Source organism: Epargyreus clarus, unplaced genomic scaffold (genome assembly GCF_041222505.1).
Source record: "Epargyreus clarus isolate Ecla_fem2 unplaced genomic scaffold, WU_Ecla_fem_2.2 ptg000017l, whole genome shotgun sequence".
Taxonomy (NCBI): Eukaryota; Metazoa; Arthropoda; class Insecta; order Lepidoptera; family Hesperiidae; genus Epargyreus; species Epargyreus clarus.
The window spans coordinates 11,637,605-11,659,717 of record NW_027332225.1 but is presented as its reverse complement, the minus strand read 5'-3'; the positions used below and the strand labels follow the sequence as shown (position 1 = coordinate 11,659,717).

General features: G+C 33.2%; 1 protein-coding gene and 1 long non-coding RNA gene across 2 annotated transcripts in view; one reads left to right on the top strand and one right to left on the bottom strand.

Annotated features, from left to right (window-relative positions):
• Positions 1–22,113, bottom strand: part of LOC140748889 (protein fem-1 homolog CG6966) — a 103,097-nt gene that overhangs the window by 53,685 nt on the left and 27,299 nt on the right. The gene's annotated exons all lie outside the window — the stretch shown is intronic.
• LOC140749169 (uncharacterized) lies at positions 2,701–3,544 on the top strand. Its single transcript, XR_012103033.1, has 2 exons — positions 2,701–2,904; positions 3,083–3,544. It is a non-coding gene; the product is annotated as an uncharacterized LOC140749169 (long non-coding RNA).

Sequence of the window (22,113 nt, the reverse complement as noted above, 5' to 3'; positions counted from 1 at the left end):
GATAACCTTTTTATCAGATGTTACGGCAATGAATATAGTAAAAAAAATACGAATTTTATATGTGTATCGTAAAATATTGTTATAGGTTAAGCAATTTCCTGTATTCAAAAGAATAAAATACTTTGTTTCTTATTTGACTGGTTAATAAAGAGAAACGTCAAGTAACTGCATAGATATATCGAACTATAAAATAAAAGAATATATGTAACTGTTATCCTTATACGCCTTTTCCTTGTGTAAAGCTTTTTCTTTAATGAGGAAAAGGGGAACTTCTGGGCTATTTTGAGGTTTACTCTATTAAAGTAACTTCAGCTCACAATTAAAAATAAAACCTTATTCGTAAAATAATAGATAAATCTACGCCGTCAAATTAACATTATAAAGACCTACCCAAGAAATAAAAAAAAATCATTGGTTAAGAACAAAAAGTAAAAACTGTAGGGAAGTTCCCATACAAGAAACATTTTTTCACGTATAATTGTTCTTGTCTTATCATAAAAACTGTGACACACGCCATAGAAGCGTCAAACTAGGTGTGATTATAGTGCAAACTAAAGAGCCTCATTCACGGTGTCAGTAAACATTTCTAAATTATTCAAATTAAATTTTTTTTATTGTATTTGACACTTAGATTTATTTGAAGACGTTTAAACTTGATATCTTCACTTGGCACTTGGCACGTATTTTCACATTGCTTGGATAGAATTGGTACTTAAGAAATTGTGAAGGCCCTAAAGTTAAACAATAGTAGTAATCGTATAAATCAATCAAAGCTGCCAATTCGACAACTTGCGTCACTAACTCATTACTGGCATGCCGTTAATTCCACTACAGTCGAACTACGGAGAATTTTCCTACAATTATCGGTAATTAAGGGGCGTAATATTATACGAAGTGATAGCCTAGTGTTTGTAACTAGACCTTTCAATCAGCACTCCGAGGAGCGAATCGTTATGTGCAAATTGGAAATTAATTATCACTTGCTATAAGGTCAAATAAAAACATCGTACGAAAATCTACGCGACTGAGATTTATTTAAAAAAATAATCTAGAGTGAAATGTATTCTTAGATAATTAAACCAATGTATTAATTGCCCAATTCGCACTTGGTGCTCCACCAGTGCGGTGGACTATAGTTTAATCCTTTCTACATTCTACACGGAAAACCGTACCCATCAGTGGGCCAGTAGTAAGTTGACGACGACGGTAATGAGCATCCAATGTAGGATACATATTCTAAGAACTTATTTTCTTTTTATATTCCATGGATCAAGTACCAATTTGGAATACACGACCTTGCCTACACGTGCGGACATAATCGTCTACATACGCGATCGAAGAAGTATGCTATAGATTTATGTTCGACCTTGGAAGTAAAGCTATATTATATTTACGCCTGCTGATAAACTTAATTAATCCCAAACTTAATTGACATATGGCATATGGAGTATCTGAAAGTTGAATACGTTTATGAGCCTGTGGTGAAACAAGTCCTTAATTGGCTTCTTAAATCATATACTTTTTGTATGAGATGAAAATCATAAACTATTCTCATTCATCATCAACCCATTACTGTCCCACTGCTGGGCACGGGTCTCCTCTCATAATGAGAAGGATTAGGCCATAGTCCACCGCGCTGGCCAAGTGCGTATTGGTAGACTTCACATACCGTTGAGTTTTTTTTTTTATAAATCTCTCAGGTATGCAGGTTTCCTCACGATGTTTTCCTTCACCGTTTAAGCAAGTGATAATTAATTTCTAATACGCACATAAATTTGAAAATCAGAGGTGCGTGCCTGGGATTTGAACCTCGGACCCCTCGATCGAGAGGCCGCGTTTCTTAACCACTAGGCTATCACTGCTGTTCTCATCTATTCTCATTAAATAACAGAATTCAATCGATCCAATATTAACCTTGAGATGGGCTCGATCCTTTAGTCACATTTTAACGATTTTTTTTTCATGTGGACAAAGCACAATGCAATACATAGTTTGATCCCTAAATCAAACATTTCCTTTTCAATGATTCTCCATTCTATTTCGTCGAGGCCAGAGAAGTAAGTACCCATAATAAATATCAAATGAAAATATTGGCAGTTTGAGATGCATCGTGATAAAGCCATTGAGTAACTATTATATACCTACTTTGTTTCATGTTAAATGTTTTTCCGTTAGTTGCAGTACGTTATTTTTTACTTTCCTTTGTTTATATACAGTTATTTACTGTTTTGCAACCAAACCAAAAAAGATGTAGTTATAGAAACACCAATAAAATTGTTTAAATTAAAATTAAAAAAAAAACTTGGTTTAACTTTTAACCTCCTCCGTTTAAGAATTCAGTAAAACAAACGACATTTAAATTAATTTATAACAAAAATACCTAAATGGGCATACGGTTAAATAAAGTTAAATACGGTTAAAGAAAAGTTACTAAAAAATGTATATCGGACAATACTGTAGAAGGTCCGTAGGCGAAGCGTGACTGACACTAATTGGGTACTTGACAGTTATAACAATAAAATATGAAATATGTTGGATATGATAGCTTATAAGTAAACATAAATTATGCAGTATTTCGTTTATTTTTTAATACGTTCAAAGTATTTTAATTTTTAAAAAGAAATTTTCGATTTTTTATCTGTGGATTTTAAATCCCAAAACGGCGACAGTGCTGCCTCAAATGTCATGTGACGCCACTACATCGAAACCAAACAAGACAAATAATAATTAAATCGTTTGCTGTTAGAGTTGGTTGAATTTATGTTGTGAACCGAAATGAAGCCATACTATATTAAAGCTGATAGCGTGAACCTGCTTAAAGAAGATCCATATATGCAGTGCAATAAATCAAAATGGATACAAAAACTTCCGTGAGATAACCTATGGAAATATCAAATAAACAACGTAAGTAACACATTCTTTATATTTACATTTAATCATATCGGACAATTAAAACATTTCTTAACTGACTTCAGACAGAAGAAAGGTTGTCTTCAAGTGATTATTAAGATTTTTTTAAATATACTTATATTCTTATGTGAACTGTTTTAAGGTTATTAATTGGTTATATTTATATTTACAGATCTTCCCGACAATCGTATAGTGACGACGTTATAGAGTATGTGCAGTTTAAGAGGAAGGCAAGTTTGTGTTTCATGAAAAGTAAAAGTTGTCCTGAACACAAGGTACATCAATGAAAATGAAAATGTGATGACTGTCCTGCATAGAAGAAGTGAGGAGCCAAAAGTTTCGAAAGTGGGCACCAGTCTGAAATACATAAAGTAAAGTACACGGGAAATAGTACTTCTTTACTTGCGTAACCTACCCAACAAGATGAAGGAAGAAAAGTGACCATACAGTTCCTATTATTGCATTGCAATTTAATTCTGAAAATGACAGTGATAAAAATATATATCCATTTGTTACGGAAAATAATTTTAGTAATGAAGAAAAGCAGACACGCAAGCAGCACAAAAATTTAGCTTAGGTGATCTGTAGTAATTATTGTAACTGTAACATATGATAAATATATACAAAAGTTCTACTGTGTGTACTCACTAATAGATCCATATAAACCAAATAAACAAAGAAATCGGTTAATAAAATACTAATATTAGCAAATCATGTATTTTTAATTATACAGTCCTGTAACTTAATCAGTGCACATGCACCATCAATAAGTCATGAAATATTTTAATTGTGTCCTATTAATTACAGAATGGGCCCTTAAAATAGAATTCTCATAGACGTCTTATAATTCTATTCTTATCATAGACATCTATATAATATATTAAATATATGAATACTTCCACTTGCTGTTTTGTTTTGATTACGTCCCGTTCCAATGATTTGGAATTGACGAATCACTCGAGAGTTACTAAATTTATTCCTTTTCAATAATACTTCTCTTACATAGATAGTATAAAATGTCATTGCTTGCAAACAGAGGATTTAAACATATAAGAATCTGCAAGTTCTTTAACGTTTATGAGATTTAGGTTTAGGAACTTGTATAAGCAAATTTGTTACGATCGTACTTGTACACATCGTCACTGCACACGTCTTATAACTTGTCATTTATTTAAATTTTAGTTATAATAGCTAAATAACTCTCAATTTTCTTCTAAGCGTTGTTTGTTTACAGTGTAATGACGTTCCGCCACAAAATGACACTTGACCGCCTGATTTAACGCGACGTTCCGTTCACCGTAAAGAAAGTTCGATTTTTATTAATGAATAGCCCTTTTTTCGAAAAAGTGATCAATGAAAGGCATATATAATACATATACTAATTCATTAAAACACTTTCCCAAAAAGTGTCAAGTAGCCAATTGTGGGACCACGTTTCAGACCTCAACACGCGATGCTGTGAACACGTGCGTACACTAATTGCGAGCTGAGACGTAGAAGTCGAGCCTTTAAGCATGACGCATGTATACATGACTATACATTTATTTTATTTCATAGAAGTATCAAAAATGCAAAAAACTCATGGGTCCTAATGAGTTTAAAGGCGATTCTTTACAGCATCGCGAATATTTTTTAGTACAATCGAAGCTACAAGTGCGAATGCAGTCCACCCAATGGTAAGTGGTCACTGCCGCTCTCTGGAACTCTATTTAAAACAGGGGTTTTATCAGTAGTTGATTACAGGCGCGTTACCACAGAAAGATGCTCACTTCATATAGGCTTATCTTATGTTATCTTCATCCACACCCTTTAATTGAAACGCAAAACTCGCTTCACGTTGGGAATAGGTGTGACGGTGGTGCTACCCTGTCGAACTTCACTGGTTCTATCATCTTCAAATCCACCCACATAAAAAAAAACAGAAGCGTTTAACGCTGCTTTTATAAGGCAGAAGTCGACGTCTCTCTGCAGATGAGACAGGAGCAGTTCTACTACATTTGCTTATTCCATAATACTTATACTTATTCCATAACGATTATCCTATACAAAACCACAAATTAATAGGTGACATACAACGTGCGAAATTTTTGCGGTTTTGCGGCCTCACGCCTCACTGAGCGACACGAGTGACATTGCATAACTGCAATAACGGGAACTGCATAATAGTACACGTAATGGGCCGTAAATACAGTCTCTATGACATAATTGTCTTAGGGTCTAACCGCACGCAACGACGTGGATCGGCTTGAGCTGGTCGGGAATGGATATGGGTAACATAATAAATATGCGCAAGCTGCAGCTTAGCTCACGGTGTGAGTCACGCTAAGATTAGCTCAATTTGTTCTTGTATTCATATTCCCAATGATATCCAGCTTATATACCTATCATATGAGCTGTGAGCTAATCTGTAGCTCAATGACTCATTTTGTGATCTACACATTTGAACCGGCGTAGGACCGAGTTCTTATTTAGTCAGATTATTTTGTGTCAGCGACTTATGACGTCATTCGCGCTGCGTCACTAGTTCACTACCTTGCAGACTAGCTGATGTTTATGACGTCTGTTGCGTTCATAAGTTTCTATGTCCTCTTCATAAGAAGAAGATATAGAACTTTTGTTGACTGGCTTAGAGCTTGCTTGTCAGTTTAATGTTCATGTCGGTTTCGCGTCGATGTGTGTGGAGAGACCCTTAAACGTAGGTGCGTGTCAAACAAACGCCAATTGTCGCGTACGAACCGAATGTTTAGAAACTAATTATAGCTGCTATTACTGCTAATCGGCTTTACGCCAGGGACGGTCGTATTATTAAAAATAACTGCACCGAGAAATTAGAAGTGATTTTATTTTAATATTTATGTTTAATAATTACTTGGAGATACAAACTTTACACACTGATTCCCTGTGCTATTAATACCACCGTAACGTGAAAGACAAGCAAACAGATATTCCGAGGTACGAGTAACAGACAAAATCATCACTTCGTCTGTCGGACAAACGAACCATGGACGTCAACTAAAAGAATTGATTTTATTCAATTACCTTAGAAGAGGGCGAAATCGTGTTAAGGAAAATGCGACTTAAGAATATTTCAAACTTAAAAGAGATTGTTTCCTCATATACTATAATAAAAGGTATATGAATGTGTATTAAATAATTTTAGTACCGTTGTTTATTCAACGAGGAAAAATATAATTCGCCGTGTTCTACTGAAATGATTGACATTTATAGATGCAGTACCTAATTCAGGGCCCAGGATATATTTTATTGACCGCGTTTGTTATGAAATAAAGAAAGAATAGTGTCTGCATAACCTCGCATAAATAAATTATACAGCTTGTATCTGCTACTTAAAAAATATACCATTACAATTATAGTACAATGACGTCACTCATACCATAATTACCCTAAGTTATGTTTAATTCACCATTAATTACCTTGTTTCAGACACTTCTGGTTTCCCATGCGTAAATATTTATACCATAATATACGTCATACATCAGATAAATTTAATAATTATAATCGGCCGAGTGCGTGCAAATAAATCTGTAATTATTGAGGTAGGTTCACACGTAACACGAAGAGATATAATGATATAATGAAATTGATTCGTAACTATCCATGTAATGACTGGACAAGCCATCCTTGTTTAAATATAAATGTGACCAGATTATCAGAAACGGATTAGCGTATATTTTATTAATATCAATCCATACAAATTTTGTCTACCACGGATCCAAATTTGATTTTTTTTTTGGTTGCAGAAAGAGACATATTTCGATAATTGGTAAGCAAAACATTGGATAATTATTAATAATATGCGTAAAGGATTAAAATTTGCATGCAAAAGTTTTATTAACGTTTTATTTTTAAAGATTACGTAGGTTGGTAAATTGCAGCTAAATCTAAAATGTTACATGATTTGATACATGATTTAAAACTTCAGACAGTTAAAAAAGTACGTTAATATTGTTTATAAGCATTTACCTACCTACTTTAAGTTACGTACTCATAGCTTCAAAAGTTCATACTTTATTATTTGCAAATCTAACTTCCCTTAATGTGAACTAATCCTTATCTATCGGTGGATAAACAAATATCGTGACTGAAACTTAACAATCGTGATAAATTATATCGCGAATATCAGTATCGGTATTTTTTGCCAACAAAATATTTTTTGCACATACCACTTCTACTAGGAAAATTTCGTCAAAATAAGTAGCTTATACGTATCATTATTTCTTTTTCTTTATTTAATTATTTATTATTGTTAAAAAAACAACTACGTCACTCTACTAACCCATAAACCTCATAAATACGCATGTAAGACCCATCAACACTTTTTGTGAATAAAAAGTACATTCCTTATCTCTATCATAATCCTAATTACTATGTTCTTAGCCACGTGAACAGGAAAACTAGAGATTTTAATGTGGGATTTACAGCAATAAAGCATGAGTTACACTTGTAAATTAACCCATTAACATCTTATTTAAAAACACGTTTGTACTTAGAATTAGAAGCATTGTGGCAAAAGTCCACCATGCTGGCTAAGTGCTGTTTGGAAAACTTTGCACACCGTATAACATTTTTAGGGTTCCTGTCCGTTTGTTACAGGGCTCTATTTCTGGAACCGTAATAGACAGACACTTGAATTTTTACAGAGGATGCATAATGATGGCCGTTATAGCAACAAGTACTAAAAATAAAAAACAGAATAAATAGGGGTCACCGTACAAGAAACCGCTATTTTTCGACGTTTTTCGCTTTATCTATTGAACCGTAACAGGAAGACAGTTCAAATTTTCACAATACACTTCAGTGGTTGCTGTAATGACAAATACTAAAAATAAAAAAATATATAGAAAATTGGTGGTACTGAACCCTCCGTGTGCGAGTTCGACTAGCACTTGGCCAATTTTTTTTATTACTTACTTAATAATTTCTATTACCTTCTCTAACACATTTAAGTAGTTTGAATTTATTCTCAAAGACATATGACATTGGTTTATCACAGCTTAATTTATATTTACTTACACATACAAATCTAACACATTAATTAACGTAAACGCATGCATTATGTAAATCAATTGAAAAATGCACGTTAATTATTCAAATTGGTCTCATTATGCTAGTAAGCATGTACACATTTTAACGATTACTATAAAGATGATAACAGAATAACAATTTTGAAATGATTTATTCTAATTAGCCATTTTGCGTCAACGCGAATCATACCGCCCATTACATCTTGCACGTACTCTGATGAAACTTTAACTTTCATTCATGAATAATACGTACCACAAGGCATGTACAGTGTAGACACCTTCGTTCGCATATAGATGAGCCGCTGTCTGTCCCGACTAATTAATGCGTTCCGCTTTGGTTTAATTATTCACAATTAACAAACAAGCATTTTTGTTGCGCTTAAGCAGGTCTAAATGACAACATATGAGTCAAATTACATTCTCAAAAAATACGTCGGCAATTTAAAAGACAGAGAAGGTCGAAATTATTGAAATAGGTTATTGAGACTTCACATCTAAAAATAATTAAGAAACAAAATCTCTGTGCAGCGTTTACTTATATCACAAAATTAGAGCTCTACATTATCATAGAAGTATAAATCGTAAAGATAAAAATTTAAAGGTGGTAGAACCTTTTGTGGTTCGACTGCGGCTGCACCACCGCCCCACTTATTTCTGCCTCATAACAGCAGTGTTAGGCGCTGCTGTGTTGTTTTGAAGGGTGTGGTATTGGAGACATTCTTTTCCGAGGCATTCCAGCTTAATCCTCAGGGGTAGCGGCGCATCTGTGGCCGACCTCAGGTCGGAATATCTAGTCCTATCTGGGATTCATTACAGATGTCCATGGGCGGCAGTAGCCACTTACCATCAGGTGGACTGCATGCTCGTCTGCTACTCCTATATTATAAAAAAAATACTTACTTTATTATTTTTATTGCCCGTGTATTAAATACGCATATAAGAATATTATGTTGTGGGTTTAAGAATTATCTAATAATATCTAAACGGATTAGTTTAATTTTGAGAAAGATTACATCCGCGTAAATATCTATATATAATATATTAGCTATAAGTACCTAATAATTGTTTACCCTAACATAAACATATAAGCACAGATACTTCGTTCAGATCAAAATCGTCGATAGCGCTACATTTGTGCAGACTAAGTGTAGGTGTAATGGCTAAGTGCCAATATTTTGTATGTCAAACAATACAATAGACCGATTGTTATCGTTGCTTAGTCTATTCCAGACTTGAAGGGCATCTACATTAGGAAAACTGGCAAATCTAAAAAAAACTGTTTATGATTAAGAAAATGTTATACCAATAATAAAATATATATTCATTACTGTAGCGGGTTTTTCAGCGCACCACGCCTGAATCATAGAGTCTAGAGTCTAGACTATATCAGACAGCTGATACATTTAGACATAAAATATACTTTTTGCTATCTAAAAATTGTAATAAGATTCTATTTATACAATTGGTTATATCTAATCTTAATCATATTCTTTTTGTTATTAAGACAAAGAGAGACAAACATCCGAATGTCGTATTGAAATTTTAGTAAGATAATTTTGGTAACGTATGCCATGGTTGTGTTGTTACTACCAGCAGAGAAATAAGGGAACGTACAAGTACATATATGGTAAATAATATTCTTTACCTACGTAAATGAAACGAGCAACATTAGAAATTGGAACTAGACTGACGTGGGCGTGGTCGAGGAAAATACGTATTTTGGCAATCCTATTCGTTTGGGAGTATACTATAATTAAACAAAAATAAGCTAGTTGATGATAAATTGCACAAGACATTAACACAAAGGTATTTTAACAAAATGAGGAAATTACAAAAAAAAAAGAAAGAATGATTATGAACTTTCCTCAGAATTAATTTGGGAATGTATTATGAAAATCCTGAGGTTATAATCTTAAACAAATAACTGATTTGATTGCTGACAATTTGACAAAATTACAATAAAGATATCATTTAGAAATCAATAATTTATAAATAGCCTTAACCGTAGCCAAAATTCCTAATGCAATAGAAATGAATAGGTATAGTTTTTACATAAATTAAAATACCAAAATGATTATCTTTAAGAACGCCTTCATTCAAAAGATATTTCATTTTGCATCTTACCTATATTCAATTTTTAAATTAATTTGAGCTTAATATCTTTAATAGATTTGCAAACTAATTTTTCAAATCTCAAACTCGTGCAAACTGAAACAAACCTTAATTAAGAAAAGCAATAGGTTAAATGATAATGCATTATTTGCAAGGAATTCATATAAATCACAAAACGAGTTTCTCTTACAATACCGTGTTTGTATTGCATCATGAATTGTCACCGCTATATTGTATTGTTTATGTAATATATTATTATTATTATATATATTATTATATATTAATCGAAATGAGGATAAACTTTAAATATCCACTCATAAAGATAAAGTAAGTATCGAATGTGCAAAGTCTACATAGACTTATGTTCTTCGTTATTCACAATTAGATCAGGAATATCACATTTTGTCTATTTTACTCTTGTATGTTTCTTGATATATATGTGATCACAAGTATAAATTGCATATCTTATTATAATTATCACGAAATTATATAATCTCATAGAGAAACAACAAAATATTAACTAGGAAAAATGTGATTCAATTCGTATAAATAATAAATATGTATATGTACAAAATAACAGACATTATTATAATACAGTTGAATACATAATTAAGCTGTGAAAAACAATCTAATAATAACAATCTAAGAATCTACATAATGTAGTTACGTATTATTATATAAGTGCCACGTACCTACTATCTGCCTAAATATGCAAATAATCTTCTGGCCGATGACCTTTGTAATATATGATAATATATTAATAAAAACAAATAATTATAACGCCATTAAACACAAACGATACCTATACCTATGATTATTTAAAAGGAAAATAATCAGTATAAAATTACGAAATCGATTATTACAAATTTGACAGAGTCGTTGCTAAGTCCACGGCCGTATTTTGCATATAAATAAAGATCAAACTATAATTTATTGAATAGCCTTTTTTCTGTAATTGACGTCTAAACAATTAAATTTATTAAACTTTGTTACATATCTGCCTGCACTGGTAATATTGGTAATATGAAACAATAATAAAGGCGTGTTAAAAAAACAGATAACAAAATTCACAGGACGCAATAAATTAGAATTTTAAATCGAACTACTTATTTCTGAGTATTGTAAACAAATGTACCTATATAATTGATTATTACTATGTATGATGAAACAATGTGAATTGTATGCATATTATTTTTAGATAATTGCTAAATTTGACCTTAGTGGGGTCGAGCACCATGATCTTATATCGCGCCAAACGAAGTTACAAAAACTTGATTGTTTCGAAAGAAAAAGATAATCATTTATCCATTAACCTAATTTGAACTACGATCGAATGTATTAATGAATTAATAGTAATAACGTTCGTACTTAATATAATGTTAAGGTAAATCATACCAGTGTATTTGATAACATTTCTTTTAAGTTAAATGGTTTTATTGAAAAAAGAAAAAAAAGTTATAAGCGTTCTTGAACATCCATTTTTCAGTGCCCTTTTGTGTGTGCTTGAATGGGTAACACATTAGCTAATATCGTATAGGTACATCCAAAAGAGGAATTCTTTATAAGAAAAGAAAAACATACAGAATTTCGTATTAAATTGCCTTAAAATCCGAATATTTGTATAAACTCGAAATATTTTTATTAATTAACTAATTAGCACACATTGGCTCAGACAAAAAATACAACAATATGTAAGTTTTAAATTAATTGCTCATTTTAATAAGACAAAAAAATAATTACACCTGCCATATTTGACTTCAAATATAATTTCTGACAATTATTTTTGAGTGATTTAAGGCTCCTTTATAATCACTGCCAAGAATCGTGTAGGGATCATTGTATTTTCGTGAACTGTCACTGACCCACAGACAATATTTGTTCAGACCATAATACAACTAAATAAAATAATGAAATAAACTAACAAAAAATCTACAGCAAGAGAATGCCATTATGTATGAAAGGCAATCGAACGATTGACAGCTTTTTGTGTGATTATAGTAACAAACGAGTCTGCTACATGCCATGTCATTTGCCAAAGACTCCTAGCAGGAGAGAAAATCTTTAGTTGGAATGGAATCAAATGAGATTTTTTTTCGTTTCTAGGGGGAAGGTACCCGACGACGTGGGAGCGACGCCGGATTATGTGGGATTTTTACCGCACTAAAACCCCCCGGTGGCCATCCTCAACGCTTGTTGGAGAACTCCCGGATCTCCGACGGAACACAACCGCAGTCCTTCAAGCGCGGTACCCCGATTGGGTTCTGCCCTCAATTTTTGCTCCTCCCACACCACCTGGTATTTAGGACGGTATGCGACCACACATACTGCCGTCCTTCCCGGGGTCGCATACTGGACGGTTCGAGCTCCCACTCTTGCCGCCCGCAACCCCAGAAGCCCCCTTTTAGTCGCCTCTTACGACAGGCAGGGGATACCGTAGCCCTATTCTAGTCCCGGAACTAGACGGTCAAAATGAGCTTCTATCTTATCACCTCACATCAATCCTTGTTTATTGAAACTTGCTTTATTTTATCTGTATCTTAAGAATGTCGTAAAGGCCTTCAAGGACATAAAGCGTTGCTACTTTTGCGTAAAAAATTGCACATTTAAGCATGTCAGCTTTATCATATCCATCAGATTGGAACGGCAACGCGGTTATTGCTTCCATCTTGCAGAAATACACGTCGCGTGGCCACGACCTTCTACCACCCAGTCTATAATAATGGACGAAAAGATTAATTTTAAATTGGTAAATATTCATAAAATTGTAATAAATTGTTAATATTTATGTTTAAAGATAATATAGACGAAAAGTTTAATTCAAAATGCATCAATATTCATAAAATTGTGATAAATTGTTAATATTTAAGTAAATATACAGTTAATTCATTAATAGTTTAGTAATATTAAGACTGTTTTAAAGTCAAGGGTAAATTAATAATTCATAACATAAACAGTATGTTAATTTGATTTATAACTGTGGAAATAGAAGCACTGACTGTTTGTTACAAGACTAAATTACTCACACGCTTGCTCTGCGAAATAATTTACATTCCCTGCATTTTTACTACCGTTAGAAGCATACATGTAATTAATACGTGAATTATTTACTTAATATAATACTTCTTTTACACGTGTCTAGGGAGATAAAAAATCAGAGATCGACCGGGCAGTATTCTTAATATATAAGCCAATTAGTCGTCAGAAATCCTTATCCTTACTAATATTATAAATCCAAAAGTAACTCTGTCTGTCTGGTTGTCTCTTCTTCACGCCTAAACCACTGAACCGATTTTAATGAAATTTTGTACACAGGTAGTCTGAGACCCGAGAAAGAACATAGGATAGTTTTTATCCCGAAAATCTCACGGGAACTAGGGATGGCGATCTAAGATCCATTAATCGGAGAACCGATCTTTAGACCAAAAAATCGATTATTTTAATCGATATTAGTAAGGGTTGAATCGTAATCTATGCATTTAATCAAGTGATGATCTTTAGCGGAATTGTTGTCCATGAGCCCACGAAGGTTTCAGAGTTGGTACAAACAATTTTCGCCAGATGGCGCCAATGTCATTCCAATGAAGGTACGAATTTTAAGTTTTATGTATGTATGCATGTCATATTATTTTTAAAGCTTTTAAAAGCGGGATAAGCCGAAGGCAAAAACTAGTAGGAAATATTTCTATAACAAATCCTCGGATTAAGTCTAATAGGTAATGGAAGAAAACCTAAAGTCTATATTATAACGGCCAGTCCCTCTGCCGTCTTGCTAAAATCCCTCTAATCATTATATTTCATAAATCACGTACAATGTGAATTAGGCGCTGTGTCGCAATATGATGTATGTGTTAAGTCGTTTCAGAGTTGAGTAAGTCTCATATCTAAACCTAAAGTAAAATTTTCAAAATATATTCGAAACATGAGATCATTAGTCAATTACTTTTGACAAATACATTAATTATCATACATTAGGTATAGTTTTCCTGTCATATTTTTAAATTAAAGTATTATATAAAAAAATATCATAAATATTTTTGCGTCATGTTCAGGCAATTTGACATTAAAAACATCCAAAGCAAACACGCAGCTATCGCAATACCAAAACCGACGCCAAAAACACTCGTTCTACTTGCACAAGACGATTAAGAAACGAAACTGAATTACCAAAGCGTACGTCGAACCAGATATACACACACAGCCGAAATGACTTCCATACGCAATAATTATATCCACTCGACAAAGTAATAAAACAAATACTAGGCGAGCATAAAACCTACTTCTTTTTTGAAGTCGGTATATTATTACACAATAAAAATAAACTTAAATCAAATGATAGGTATATTGTGTGTGTGGTAGGTGGTATCATTCTGTTTTTCAAAGTAGGGGTAGCGCGATTAGTTATAAATACGTTAAGAAATATTATTTTTTTTAAATACTATTACAAGACAAATCTCATAAAAATGCATAAGCTATCTTGGATCTATATATTGAACCTGATACGTCACAAAATCTAAATGCGGCTATACCAAAGCTTATCGTATGAATTGAACAAAAAAATATTTTTCTCCAAATATTTACATTGAAATAAATTACTCTTATGTCTTGAAATAACTTTGGATAAATTTAGAGCAGAAGTTCCCAATTTCTTTTTGGACCGACGCCCCCTCTTAACCTCAAAATAAACAGCAAAATATAAATATGACGACGTTTTTTCAATGTGTCGCAATCTGCACCATTGGAAATTTAATTTTGAACCTATTAAATCACTTTTGTTATTGTTTATTTTCACCAACATATTATCCATTCGATATGTATTTTGCTTTTGGAGCTCTCATCAATGTTTTATTAAAACATGATAATTATTTCTCTACCTATATACATTAAGCTTATCGAAATATCCGCTTTGCCTGAGGCCATAAGGCGAGCGTTCTAGAAAGTCAGAGTAATTAATATGTCGCAAAACTTTACATATCTAAATGATTCGACGGACGAGCGTAAAAGTAAACATATATGTGCAGACCGTAGGTATTTTTGCTCCCATTACTACCACAAACGACGACCTCATGTTAAAATATTATATGTTACCAAAGAGTTTAAGATTCAATGTGTATGTTGTAGTGTTGAAATTGCTATATTTTTGGCAGACGCTACTTTTTACAGCTGATTATTACGATCTTACTTATTACGATCGTATAAGATTGTACAATCAGATCTCATTACTATTCTCATTACTAGATTTCAATAAATAAATAATAAATGTAATTTTTAGAACAAATTCATTGTTCAACTAGGCAAGCAAAGAGTAGCAAAGAAATAAGATAAGTAACTAATTTAATCATACTTTCTATCAACTCATATATTTTAATCCTTAATCTTTTGCTCCGTTTTTCAGATTTGGTTCAAGGCTAATCATAATTCGAACGCACTTGGATTTTTCTGCGAACTAAATTTATGACGGACGGAATGATAAGATATTCTTGACGTTAGATGAAGATTGTATTAATAATATAATTTGTTGTTAACGTCTTTTTATATATAATTTGCATAGCATAACATAATACTTATCATTCAGTTCAAAATTTCATAATAAATTCAAGTTATATTTATTTTTTTATCTACCACGCGGATTTATATGAGTATGATGTACCCTCAGCAATCAGATAGTTTTCTTCAAAAACATTTTCAAAATTTTCATAATTAATGATAAACCCTTCCAAACGGATTTAGACGATTGAAAAAAATCCATAAAGATCATTAGGAATCAAGGTGAGCGCTGCATAGTTAAGGGAATCCAATTAGTACTACTGTAAAGGCTTCGAGTCATTGTTCGACAGGTTAACGTCCGCTTTCACTTAAACTTGACTAATGGGATGTTCGCTATGAATGGAAATCCATTGAGACGGTACACCACGCTTTTACTTTTAGATTTCTTTAACACTTTAATAAGATCGTGAAGTGTCGTAAAAGCGTAAAATAAACCTAGACTTTTCCTAAGTTACCAAAAATCTTATATAAAATAAACAGACGAACAAAAAAGCTAATAAAAACATCGTAAAAGTATACAAAAAATTGCTAATGGAATTTATTGTATTACTGGCTTTCATTATTTTGCAACACACTTGGCGAATTTCCTCAGTTTTTTGGAGTTTACTCCTTAAGAAACGATTTGAGTTATAAGGCCCGGTACGGAAATTTTATAACTTAACTTTAACTTAACTTTTTAAGTGTAACACGAAAAGTTGAGGCGTAACGTAGAAAGAGACAAACATATATATCCACACTGTTCGAATTCGGAGAGAGGTGAGAGGGCTGAGGGGTTGTTACTAACCACACTTGAATAAACAACACACTTATATGTTCCACTGAATATATATTAGTACTGAATAGATACTTATAGTATCTACGAAAGGTTCTCAACAGCGTGATTCAAACTTGCCACTAGATGGCGCTATTATACCCATGCGCCCATATATACATCTATATACAACGTACATAAACAGCAACCTAACCATCAAGTTTTAATGTTTTGATTTTAAAGTTTTCTTGTACTTCTATGCATTGATACGTGTATTTTTATGTACTATTAAACAAATCATCAAGTGATTAAAGTTGAAAAAATATTTGAAAATATGCAAGAAATTGATTTAGATGATAATGAAGAAGAATCCAAAAAACACATGGATGCGGTTAATTGGTATTTTCTATTCGATATATATCATAATTATCGTTCGTAAGGAGTAAACTCCAATCGTGCGTCGTAGCTGACACACACACACTTTTTTTTTTTTCACCATGTTTTCAAAACTTTTACACGTAGGTACATACGTAGTACTCCTCGTGTACAATACATAAAACTTATGTACAAATTTTTAAAATTTGGAGACCTTTCGGTTTAAGGCGTGGATGCCAACTGAATTACATATGACCGACCTTCTTAATCCTCAATAGTGGCATTGCATCTCTAGTGGATTTCACGTTTTGTATGTGGTTGGTTACCATCCAATCATAAATGTCCGTGGACGTTGACCATTTACCGTCAGATGGGCTGCATCCCTCGCTATTTTAGCCTCATAAAAAATGCAAGACAGTAGAAAAATATTGAAAATCGGCATTGCCGCTATTAAACATCACCAAAAATAAAGATCTCGTAGGACAATTTCCGAAAAGCTACTTTGTAAACCGTTTAAATTAGTTAAACGTCAAATTTAATTATCTACCGCTTTCGCTGAACGGAAACTATCAGTTCCGAGACGAATCAATTCATAGGCGTACTTAACCACTTAACCGGACAGCTTTACTATGGTGTTAGTAAAACCAGTAAAGAGTGTGTGAAAAACTAAATAACGTTTGGTTACCATACCGGTCTGACGCACAAGGTATTTTCTTCATTGTGTGTTATAAGGTAAATTATGTATCAGTAGGCGAACGAAAAGTAGGTAAAGCATTTTGCATAAAAGTAGACGTGGTTATAGATATTGTTACGTCTCGTAGAATAAATAAGACCTGAAATGGGTCTATATAAAATTCATGCCGCTTTGTGCGTTTTGACTTTTGGCTGTGCGCGTTGAAGACAATATTGTATTTCGAAATTAAGTAGGTAACATTAATGCAAGCAACAAAAGGCACTATTGATTTTTTACTGACTTCGAAAAGAGTTTTACTTGGTATCATGTTTGGTTGTACGTAATCTTCATATTTTTGCCGTTCTTAAAAATGAAACTAAATATATAAAATATCCATATTTGTACCTTATTGCGTTATAGTTCGAATGGTATGGGATGGCAGACACGTTAACACGAAGAGTTTCAACATTCTGGAATCGACCTAACTTAGAACTCCAAATAGCCACTGATCAATGTTGATTATGTGATCAATGCAGGCAATCATGGTAGATCCATGATCAGCATTGTACACGTATCAAGAACTTGGTCACTTGCTACTATTTTATATTATAATGAGTTTAAAGCATATTTATAGAGCTCGCGTTAGTACCAGCTTTCTCCGACACGAGCCAGCAGCGGTGCCGCGACGAATCGATTCGGAGACGCCAACGTCTCATTTCACGTCTCGACGACTTCGTAGGCGTTTAATGCGATGCACATCTTACGAAGAAATGTCCATAAAGTTGTAAATTGTCACGATGACTAAGTCTGGTGTTAAGAAGAAATGCCCACCCAAAACATATTTTTTCTGGATCCCTGACAACGTGTGTACAAAGTTTCATGACGATTGGTTTCATAGTTAAGGCTTGAACAAACTCACTTCCGCATATATAATTTAATTAGGATTCTTGTCATCAGTATTAGGCATTGGAGGAGCGTTGTGGAGTATATTCTAGGACTTCCTAGTTATCGCAAGAGTAGAGATTACCACCCAAAGCACATATTATACAAATAATTTCTTTATTTATATTCGGATGATTATAGAGAAAAGTCCCGTGATACGATCAACGAAACTAGAGCATTAATCAAACGAACTGACAAGGTCCATTTGACAAATCACTGTTCCGACATCGCGTGCATTATCCTCTAGTTAATATTAAATGCATATTACCGTTCGAGAAAATATATCGTACAAAATGTTTGTATCTCTCGATTGTTATAAAGGGAAAATATTGAGTATAACCAGAAATGAATAAACGAGTAGCATTACGTAGAAAAGAATGTTAATAAAGACGCAATCTAAAGGTGGTAGAAATATTGATGGTGGGACTGCTGTGGCATTATGACAAAATTTAAAACTATTACTTATACTCGTAATAGGTATACATTTTTGCGCTGCTGTGAGACAAGAGTAAAACGACACCTATTTATGTGGCCTACATCTATGACCCATAACGCAAACATTAAATCTACGTCACACAAAAAAGAAAAGCAAACTTACTCACAATAAAAAAATATAATGACGTAATCAGCCCATAGAAGGCGACGCAAAGCCGCGGCATTATAAAAGCGAATTAAAATCCAATACAACCTTCCTAACATAGCGATAGTACTTATCCGCGTATGTGGCATAGTGTACGTAATCGGCTCAGCGTCGCCCCCATTCGGTCATGGCACGCGCGACCGATGCTTCCGTAGACACCAACCTTGCTACGCCGATACAAATGATCTTTATTCTGTACCAGTTACAAAAAAATAAAGGAAATGAATTAAGTTGCATACAAAGGCGTTTTCAGGGTGAGGAAGTGTCTTCAGTTGTTGGTGGTTTGTGGTCACACCGAATCGAAATAGGGTACCATGCGTACATTGCATATACGGCGGAAATACTCGTGGGAGTAATGTCGCAAGTGAAGTGACACCCAAATCATATAGAGTTGTACCTTTAATTTTTTATACAAAAGGCGATATAATTGATTTTTATAATGGTGTTTTAGTCTAGCAGGTATTTTTAGTAATTAAAAAAATATTTATAATCTATAGATAGGTAGGATATTCAATAAATGTAAAGATCGCGACATTGTTCTTCGATTATACAAGAAGCACGGAAAAACGGATACTAAGGTTGGAAGTAAATCTGATTCTTAACTATATATTTTTCGAAATGCCAGTACTCTTAACGGCTCATTAACACAGTTTTAAATATAAATACCTACATTTGTCTATACACTACACTGATATACTGAAAACTCACATACCTATCTATATGATTAAATATATAAATATGTGAGAAGAATACTGTAACAGTATTGCAAAACCTGTACTGGTTGTCGTCAGCGTGACTTCGAACTTACCTGCAACAAAATAACACACAAATTAATCTTCGTACAAGAAAAACGTAAGTGTAATACACAAATTATTCATTACCATTGTCCGTCAACGATTCGCGTGTCTGAACTTGTAGCGAATTGCACGATTAGATTTAAAAATATAATTTGATTTATCAATGTATCACAAAGTAACCACGACATACCCTTTTGACATCGATCAAACAAAAATATTCGATCTAGTTATAATAACGTCAAGGGAAACCAAATGATGTGACATTTGGGAGCCAATTTGTGAAAGAACTCTCAAAATCAATATTCTAGTTTACTCTTTTTCATTGCTCATATTAATGTTCACGTGGATCGTAAAATAGACCGCGAAAGTTGTATATAATACAAATTATTTTCGTATGCAGTTCCCCTCAATGATCTCTCTGTTAACTCTTTGAATAGGAATGAATATAACACACGAGATATTAATAGAACGCAAATTGACTACGTAATTAACAGACACGTGTACCATGGAACACTGTTTACGTTTTGAAGTCTTACAAGTGTACTTTTCATAAGTAGGCATATTAATATTGAGATTTACAAGACTTAGCACAGATTAACTTTTTGGTCCTAAATGGATGGATGGATAAATGGATACTAATTGGATGGATAGATTTGTATCCAAATAGATAAAAATAAATAAAACGACATAAATGACGATATTTGGTTCGACTTTGCTAGAGCAAATGACGTCTGGTGACATTGTAACACCTTTTCTAGGTTTGTTCTACACTGTCCCTGTAGTGCCGGGACCAGAATAGGGATACGGTATCCCCTGCCTGTCGTAAGAGGCGACTAAAAGGGGCTTCCGGGGTTGTGGCCACATAAGTCTGTCTGTGCTCCCACAGCACCGGGTACCTTTCGAAGGTTTCCCCATCGAAAAAAAACAGGTTTGTTCGACATACATTTACCTAGTCGGGACATTTTTAAATGTAGACCGGGAAGATTATCATAACAACAAATAATTTACTAATACAGAAATATGACAATTTCCTAAAACAAAATTAACATTGAAAGGTGTGATGAGAAACATGATGTTAAAACAGATATATTTTAAGTTAATCTACATTAGCGCGATGAGAGATATAAATACGAAACATGTGGAGACGTCACTAAATGGCAGAATAACAAAGTGGATAATTGCAAATCCTGTTCTTTGGCTAGTCACAGTAAACAAGAACATTATATAAATGGCACAAGACGGTCGGCAAGGTGTATGTAATTTACCTAAATTGATAAAAGCCGTGTAGCGAGTATTATTAAAGACTTGCCGTAACATTTATATACTTTTAATTTGAGTTATTAAAGTCATTGAGGGCAACATCTTTTTTAATGTACCTACTCGTAATACGGAGTGGGTTGCTATGGAATATTTCAGCAATGATTTTGTAGTTATAAAAATATAGACGTAGAACGTAAGAAAAGTTAAGGTGTTAGAGGTTTCAAAATAAAATGATCACTTGACTCAACTTTATAAAACTCCACTCCATAAAATCTCAAAAGGGTATCTCTCAAAAGTCTACCTTGAGTTTAGGACTTAATCGTGCTCATTCTAAAAAGAGACACTTTCCTAGAAACATAATACCTAAATAGATTCTTCATGACGATAATAATTAATCAATCCATTGAAACAAATTTTATTGTACCAGTGACAACAAAATGAAGACTAGAAAGCTATTTAGAGTTTGAAAAACGTGTTTGGTTGTTGACCATTTCCTTTATTCTAACAGAATGAAGGTCAAAATGGCGCGGCCCCTGCAGTTTTCACAAACGTCACGAGAGAGTAATGTGCTCTGCCGTTTTGGGTCACCTTGATTTCTAACTATCCAAACCTATAAATCTTCGTCCGCCGACCAAAATGTCAGATGTCATACTTTCTAGATATCTCGTTACTGATTTAACAGTAGTCGAGGCCTACTACAAAGTGACGTTATTTTCCTGATAGTCATTAATAAATGTTAAATCGTACTACAATTTATCACGAATAAAATATTATTTATTCCAAAAAGGAAATTATTAAAATTCTGTGATAGTAAAACATAACTAGGAACTGATTAAAGTAAAATGATAAATGAATTGAGTGAAGAGTTGAATGAAAATATTTATTCACGGGAAAAAAATTAAATGTAAATTATCTAACACAAAAGTAAGATAAGAACATGAAATAAACTGAATATAGTATTATAATAATTATCATGTATCGTAGAGATTTAATCAATAGGAAATCAGAAATTAACATTAATAATATAGGGCTTGTTAATTGAGCAGTTAATTTATCCGTATAGA